The sequence below is a fragment of the Trichoplusia ni genome, chromosome 7 (genome assembly GCF_003590095.1).
Source record: "Trichoplusia ni isolate ovarian cell line Hi5 chromosome 7, tn1, whole genome shotgun sequence".
Taxonomy (NCBI): Eukaryota; Metazoa; Arthropoda; class Insecta; order Lepidoptera; family Noctuidae; genus Trichoplusia; species Trichoplusia ni.
Window position 1 is genome coordinate 2,059,918 of NC_039484.1, and position 8,825 is coordinate 2,068,742.

The 8,825-nt window shown below is 35.7% G+C and overlaps 1 protein-coding gene across 2 annotated transcripts in view; it reads left to right on the forward strand.

Moving 5' to 3' along the window:
• LOC113495597 (apoptosis-stimulating of p53 protein 2) overlaps positions 1-8,825 on the forward strand; it is a 264,952-nt gene that overhangs the window by 119,058 nt on the left and 137,069 nt on the right. The window lies entirely within an intron of this gene.

Consider the following 8,825-nt stretch of genomic DNA (forward strand, 5'->3'; position numbering starts at 1 on the left):
ATGTAGTGTTATTGATAATTCACTCATTAACATTTCATCATGTCATGTTTTCTTAATAAAATGAAATAAACCAAACATAAATTTTAACTAACATGTTCAATTTGAAAAATAAGTGAGGATCTAATTAGTTACGATTAAATAAACTACATAATTTACTTACATAATTATTTTAGAACCACTTAAAGCGCCCTTCTACATGCGCAGGTATGCGTAGCTACTTGACTATTGACTACCCACGAGTTATTGCCAATTATTCAAGATATATACACAAATACTCAAGCCAAAGTGCGGGAATTGAAATAAATTCCTCAAAAATGGGAGTTGGACTGACGCCAAACGTTGCGGCGTCGCGACACGATTATAAATAGTAAACAAGACACATACAAAACTCGTTTGTTATCAACTTTAACTCTTCGGCACGGTGAAATGAATAGTTAATTTACAATTTATTTATTATTTTGAATTGGGAAATAAAATAATTTCTGTTTGGTTATTAAGTCATTATATTTTAAGCTTTTTTTTACTTATTTAACGTCCGTGGTAAAGCTTTATTGGGCTTCGCTATTCAAGGTCAAGTAGAACTTTATTAAAATTAGAAAAAAAAAACTTCTTATTTTTATATTTCTGACCTGACTGCTCACCCCTGAAATTCGTTTTATACCGCTTTTGATTCTTGATTTAGTTAAGAAATGGTACCAAACCAAAATCGATTATCTTTATATCGAGCGCAGTTCCAACTCGTGCCGCTATACGGATTGGCGCTAGTGTTCCAACTCGATTGAAACAGAACTCGATTCTACCCGGTTTTAATTCTTCTAGCGCTTATGGATTAAGCGTTTATGGGTATTTGCAGTACAATCGGTCGAGGCGGATTTCAGTTTATGCGATATTTGTCAAACAAACATTTGCGTATCGCACAAAGGTATGTTGACGGAGTCCGCAACCGATGCCGCGATGGCACAGTTTATTTATTCACAGCTGTAATCGATTCCTCGGTCTGATTTCAACTGTTAGCGGCATCATAGAAAATATTGGTATTCAAGGGGGCCACTACAAATAGTTGATTACGCCGGTAAAAAAAAAATATCCTGCATCGTGTGTGCTGTCTCTTTTCACTAATAATAATACTGCTTGAAAATATAGTGGTCGGCTCTCCAACAGAACATAGTATTTCTATGATTGTGATCAATTGCAAACACAAGAGGATTCAAGGACATCTTTGTGTATAACAATTGTCTGTTTTCAGTCGTGAGTTACCATAAATTGCAAGTATACAAATTTACGTTCACGGATATGGTGAATACAACGATTTATACGTTTAAATATTTGCTACCAATTTTCTGTATGATGATTGCAGATATAACACCAATATTAATATCGTCCATACAAAAGTGTCTATGCGTGTCTTACCGATTTAGGTCTAAAACGCTGAGCCGATTATGATAGGAATTTTCAATAATACCTAACGTTTGTCGAAATGTCACATGACTATGGTGTCGTTATGTGACGTAATATTGTCAATATCGTAAACGTTATTAACTCCGAAAAATAACGTCGTACCTACCTACATTTCTATATTTTATAAACCCTTCTTTCGTTATGACTTTTGTATTAGGATGTAATATCTTTTACCCGGCTTATCCGATTTGATGTGGCACCCGTAATCTGCTATCCATCATTTATTGACACGGACTCTCGGCTTTAAGAGGGCAAGGCTTATATTCTTTGAAATCCTTCCGTTAAAATTACCAATGAAATACAAAAAGAAATACTTATAGTTTACTTTCTGTATCTGTATCAGTATTTATGTAGCGGATTGTATGTATGTGTTATTAATTGTAGCGTATTTGGTTGTATGGCCAAGAAAGTCGTATATCGCCCTAAGGCTGAAAATCATCTGCGCGTCGTAGTACAACAAGGTTTATCCAATACGAAAAGATTCTGACAGCTGAGCTGATATAAGCCATTCATATTCCTGTTTTCCTTACGTAATCAATTTTGGTAAAACTGATAGATCATTTTTTTCGCTGACTGTAGAATCATGAACTTTACCATAGTATAATTTTAGGCAAATGTTTCTAGGTAAAGAAAGAGAAACTTTTAAACGATCTGAACGAACATGCTAAAAATGTGTAAATTTTTATTTTTCACTGACAGTTTAAAATATGATAGCTATCTTTCCGGAAAGTTTCCGCGATCGGTTGATCGGTCGTGCATCAAATTCAGTTACCGCGCTTTATCTCTGTTGCTCTCTGTATTTTTACGATATTTTCGATGTTCAAAATGTAATATAGTAAAGGATTGCTGTCGACGCGTTATTTCCCAGGAGTTTTAAATAAAAAAACATAATAAATCATTAATATTTAGGGAACTTGAAACGAGGGAACATAATAAACGCTGTTATAGTAAAATAATATCGTCAATTTTAATTTCATTTGATCATCTGCGGTTGTCCTGAGAAAAAATGTAGCTCGTATTTAACACCTAGTCTATATTTCATAATAAACTTAGTTCTCAAGATGTAGGTCAATTCCAGACGGTCAACAAGACGCTGCATTGGGGTTAACCCGTATGCGGCGGGTTTCGGTCCGCGCGGCTGGCGCCCACAAATAGGCTAGCTCGTAACAGACTGGTTGACACTGCTCGCGGCACACTACACACGAACATACTACACACTTAGATTTAAACCCCGATGAAAATAGTAGTCTAAAAATATCAAGGGGTAAGCTAGTTTATTTAGATGAAATCCCCAAATATATTTGGTACCTAAACCCAGCTAACCGAATGAAATTCCAGTTTGCATGCAAAATCCTATTACCACATGTAAACTGGTTTGGATTTCAATAGCTTTGAAAGACTTTTCTCATAAAAGGAGTGAAATATATAATGTAAGAAGTTGGCATATCGAAATAGAATGTGTAAGACGTAATGAGAATACTTTAAGTCAGAATTACATTATATAAAGCAACTTTTATTCTCTTACACGAGCCAAAGATTCATGACAAGTAAATTCAAGTTTCTAAGCAAAAGCGAAGTAATTATACGTTTAACACAATCCTAACAGCTCAGATACTCCTACGCGACTCCCGACGTTTGTTCCACGCGTACATTTAAATACGCCAACATTTGATTGCATTAACAGGATCGGCGTTGGCCCAACCGGATTACAGCTTTTCCGTGGCTTTGACTATATTTGTCCCCCCGGCACGCGCCGGGTTATTATGTAATAGTTGTCACTTGTCAGTTGCTCGACCGATTGCGCCGCTGATGAAGATAAGTTGATCATTTAGTTGATGTATGAACTAAGTTAATACGTTCCGTGTTTAATAATTCAGTAAACCAATTTCAATTAAAACCTCATTGACTTAAAAGGATTTCGACTTCGGATAGTTTATTTGCCTCGAAATTGCGATTGCTATCAAACGTTGTAGAGTAGCTGCATTTTATCTACGCTCGTATTGATTGGAGGTCGGCTGACGCGAACCGCAGTCATCCACAGGAGAGGCTTAAAAAATTCCTGGTTTTTCGTTCACAAAACGAATGTCTGCCATTGTGTAATGGAAAAACTTGTACATAGTACCTACATATATGTAGGTTGTATTAAAATGATTCTGGATATACAAAATTGTGAGCTCCGGTTTTCGTAGTCTATCTCAGCGAAATATTCCTAATGTATTTTTGTTACTTTCCCGAGCTAAATCGGTCTCCAATGTTTACACTTTAATAAACATTGGTCCACGATGAACGGTCTGAGTGGATTATTATTTAATCTTTATTTTCGCAAGGTTTTCATATGTATATTTGGCACGGTTTCGATAAATATGGACATTGGCTTTAAGTACTTGGGTTTGCCAAGCCAAATGTTTATGCTCCTTTAGCCTATAATGTTATTAAATGGAAGCTTAAAAGTTTTTGTTTAATTTAGTACAAGATTAGTTCAAGTTTAGGTATTATCATAAAACAATACAGGTCAACAATATACTTAACTTTGTTTTGTTATTGATTTGATTGTATTTTAAATTTAAAGAACAAACACTATACAATTGAGAAATATAGTCTGTGACGCATCGCCTCGAATATAGGTACTGTAATGTAGTTGGTTAGAACAATTGAGGATTACAAATTAGTAGATAGCGCAACATCTTTTGATTCCAATACTCCAGGCATTGCCTACAACATCTAAAAACATTTCAAGTCATAACTGACAAACATTTCGATAAAAATAACAAAACATCCGTTAATAGCGGCAGCGTAGGTTGTCGCGACGGTCATAACGGGTTGGCTGCACCGTTGCCAATCGGCCGCACCCCGCATGCATATGCAAGTGGCAATTTACGAGTCATGTCTCGGTGTCCATCAATAAAGCAGCTGGTATCAACTGCAATCACCGACAATTGCTCTCCACTGATACATTGCTTTATTTATGACGGCCGCTTCGATTAATCAAGTCGCGAAGATGTATCACGAAGCTCCTCTAATGTGAACTGTTTTTTACTATTCATGTGTGAGAAAATTGCCATGAAGCTGACACACAAACAATAATCTACGAGTACTAATTTATTCTTAAGTCATTGAACTATGAGGCAAACATGGGCGGAGTGATCACTTGTTTCGTTTATAACCTTCTTTCTTCCCAAGGCCAAGATTCTATATTACCGTCTCATATTAAAGACATTTCTTTTTAATCTACGCATTTCCGTCTAACAAACTCCGCCCACAAAAATCTTGTTACGAACAACTTTTTTTGTAAGTCGACGGCTTTTCTGACTGATGAATGGGACAGCCCATCAATAGCAGATCACTTGGATGCTTCATAAATATGTACACGACAGTGTGACGTCAGTTTTTATGAGCTCAAAAGGACCCGCTCACGTATGATTGATGATAGGGAACCCGACGAGTGGTTTATTGATTCACTTGATTCGAGTGTTATGTGTGTTGTTAACACGGTCATTAGGGAAGACCTCGTTACGGTCCAAATTGCCAATTCGTTCGCTGCTGTTGTAGTTTAGAAAAAGTGGAATTTAGTTGGGATTGTGGATGGCAACATGTCGTGAGAAAGTCGGGGGTTTCGTGCAAGAGGATTGCGTGTCCAGACAGGACGGTTAAGTATTTGGCAAGCCAACCTAATTTCTAACAGCTACTGTCTGGAAGCTGATGGGCGAACATTCAAATTGTGATCCCCAATTGGGATACGCACGCGATTTTCGCATTTACTCAACGATTTCTACTTCGTTCTAACAGAAGCTTCGTTTTCTATAAAATTAGCGTAATTTGCTTAATGCTATATGTCAAATTACATTTTTTTGACGTATGACCGCAATCACATTAGCTTAATTTCATTGTCTATCCTTATTTGCGATTTGATTATTAAGTAAGTACAAAAAAGATTGTGTTTGGAAAGTTATTCGTAAATGCAAACTTTCATTCGAGGAAAAATTATGAAAAATACATGACTACTAAATAAGAGAATGTTCACTCACGTATCCACTAAGCTAAAGTTATTAAATTAAATTGATTCCTTACAATATTGTAATTCGTTGAGTTGTACTTTCATTACGCTCATAAGGAAGTAAGGATTTACATTTTATCGTCGTTCGTCCATTACCTTTTTAGTGGTGTTCGATAGCAAATAAATGGCTTCAGAGTTCCGTTATTTCAATTAAAATGAAACAAACGTTTTGAATCTAGAAATAGCTAAGTCTGGAGTTAATCAAAGTCTAGTAAAACGTTCGATAAATATTATATCGTAACAACCAATAGAAATACATCAGCGTTGGAAACCAATCTGCATGCGTACTAAGAGATTTCAAAGTCGTGCTTCTAACGTTGTAGAAGCGAGACAACGATACTCGAGGTGTAGAGCGTTATCTCTCTTCCGCTATCCCAATAGTCATTCTTTAAGAGCTCATGGTACAGGCCCTGATTTCAATGTGTACTACAATAATAAATAATGCATGTTTTAATGGAATCGTGGTTTATTTTATTTACGTTATTCACTGTAACTGCGTTGAAGGTTAAAGTGACTAAAATAGAACATTTCGGGTATATATCCGTATTATAATAGACAGATTAAATAATCTTTCGCGAAAGCATTGTTTCCAAATTGAAACATATGATCTGTTCGAAAATACAAGATGGCGATGAATATGTCAAAATAATAGTTTTTCAAGTAGAAAAGTATTTATCTCGTAAAATAAGGGTTTTCATTAGACGTGCTCGTAATTGCAAGTCAGTCGCAAGGTTCACACTTTCTCTAATTATCTTCGTTATGTGAGTTACGAGGTCGCTATTGTATTCTTAGGAACCTGGTAGTCAGAGTTTGTTCAAAGGATGAATTAGTGGATCCATTGTCTAACTATATTTTTTATTTGCCACTAAAATTGTTACAGTTTGCACGTATTGGATTTGGTGATTGAATTTCTTTTTTTCTTTTTCACATAGCTAATGTTTATAATACCATCCTATAGATATCCTTCTGCTAGGCACAGGCCTCTTCCCGTATAAGAAAGGTTTGAGCATTAAGCGCCACGCTAGCTATTTGGAATTCAGACTTCCTTACGGTATTTGTCTATATGGTTTGCCAGCATTTTTTTTAGAATAATTAAGGAATAGCATCCACTTTTCAAAAAGTCAAAATTAAACAATGCCAGCGTTTGGAACCGCCCGGCCGACACACTTCTTCACATGGCTATATTTATGTTTAATTTACATTTAATGGTTGTTTATGAGTAAAATACTATACTCAATACTGGAAAACTTAATTTCTACTTACAGTTAAATACCTTGGTATTCAATACACGATCAACACCAACATCTTCAAAAATAGTTCTATGCGTATGGTTTGCATTTCTTATCAAACGTATTCACATCTACGCTACACTTTGCAAGTAATATATCATGTAAATCCGGTTTAAGCTTATTTATATATCTCCGCAACATGTGTGCGAGCTCGCCGCAGCCGGGATTTCGTTAACGTTGTCACCACAAACATTTGTACAGGCGGAGGGGAACAAAACACCACCCTTTGTGTGCCGTATAAAAAAACAATTACCTGTGATATCGCTGGCAAGTCTAAAATCGATTGAATTGAAATTTTATTATATAGAATTGCTTTTGAAAGATAATCGCGATGGTTCTAGAATTTGTTTCAGTTGATATTCTTGGAAAAAGGCTTGTTTTTTTTGGAGGTGAATTGCATTTACGCGGCTGTGTGATGGTAGTTGCCGCAGTAATTAGTGGCCCCTGTTGTGATATCAACTTACTGCAAAAGGTTTTATCAAAATTGGTTCAGTAGTTTAGACGTAAAACGTAACAGATACAGATTATTTCTATGGTTAACCCTCCAACATTAAAAGACGATACGCAGTGGTGCCCAACAAAAATACGTTACAGGAATTAACGCAAACATATGCGTTTACGTTTAATGGCTTGACGTTTACGCACATTAAAAAACTCTGTCCCTTTGGGATTAGTTTGGGATGGTAACATAAACCTTCAGATACAGACTATTTAGATCAAGCCCCATTACCAACTTACCACCGGGCCCCGCGAGTATGAAATTTTAATAATGGCGGTCCATTATCATTTATTTTCTGAACCATTTTATTTTATGTTAATGAATGCGACAGTAGTGAATAATTTACACACTTAGCGGATAATTCTTAAGATATATTGGGGGATTTCGCTGTCATGAAAAGAAAATAGCTGTTATAACCTCATTAGTTTTTAAAATTAAAGAGTCTTGGACAGATAGTCTTTTGTTTGTTTTGTTGAAGAAAAGTCTGTTGTCAGAATTTTAAAACAACTTATTCCTCTAACGTGGTTTATGTTAAATTTAAAGCATACATTTACTACTAAGAAATTAAACCATCAAGAAATTAAACATAGCAATAATTAAAAGCTTCAAAATACTCTATAAAATTATTCCACTATTTTCATTAGATGCGAATGTAGTCCTGGCACTAGATCAAGATGGCGGTCGACGCAAGGTCGCGGCTACTAGCTAAGCTAATAAAATTTCACACTGTCTTCGCTGGTGCGGTTCAATAAACAATAACAATGTCAATATCCAAGGCTGTCTGTGTGTTTTATGGTTTATTAAAGAAAATATTAGGAATTCGCGGAATTTTTCTAGCTTCGTCTCGTTCTAATATCATGTGTTATGCTTCAGAGAATTTCGTGTAATCCTATTAATGTTACGCGAGACCTTGATCTTAATAATTTGATGTGTTTTGGAACTACTTTTTATAGACTCTTTGTTAAACTTTTTTTTTACTCCGAATACATTCTATCTTTTTGCTACCTGCTGTCATGTCTCAGCAATTCTAATTTCAAAAGTAATTTTCGTTTTCATCATTAAGATAAGATCAATTTGTAATACCATTATTTAGCAAAATCTTCAATCGTAGATAACAAATGCCTGAAGTCAATGCTGACACTGACAAATCTAATATTGTCCGGATTTCAATAAGCGCCGAGAAAAATCGTTTTCATAATGTTGGACGCGAAATTCAAATTGGTTAGTCATCGCGGATGTCACCAAGAGAAAACGGGAAAATACGCAATGTTATTAAACCCACTTCATTTCAAAATTAGAACGTTCAGTCTCGATTCATCCCGCGCGGCGCGTGCGCCGGCCCGCGTACCGTTGACGTTTGAATCGGAAACAATCATTCAAGAAATAAATATTGTAGTTAGGGAACTTATGACGCGAGTGTGACAACTGTATCATAATCGTGTGAACTCTAAAATTAATTTGTATGTTATTTGTGCTGAGAAAAAAAGTGTGGGCTATTAGCATCTGATTTGTTTTCTCCAAAAAG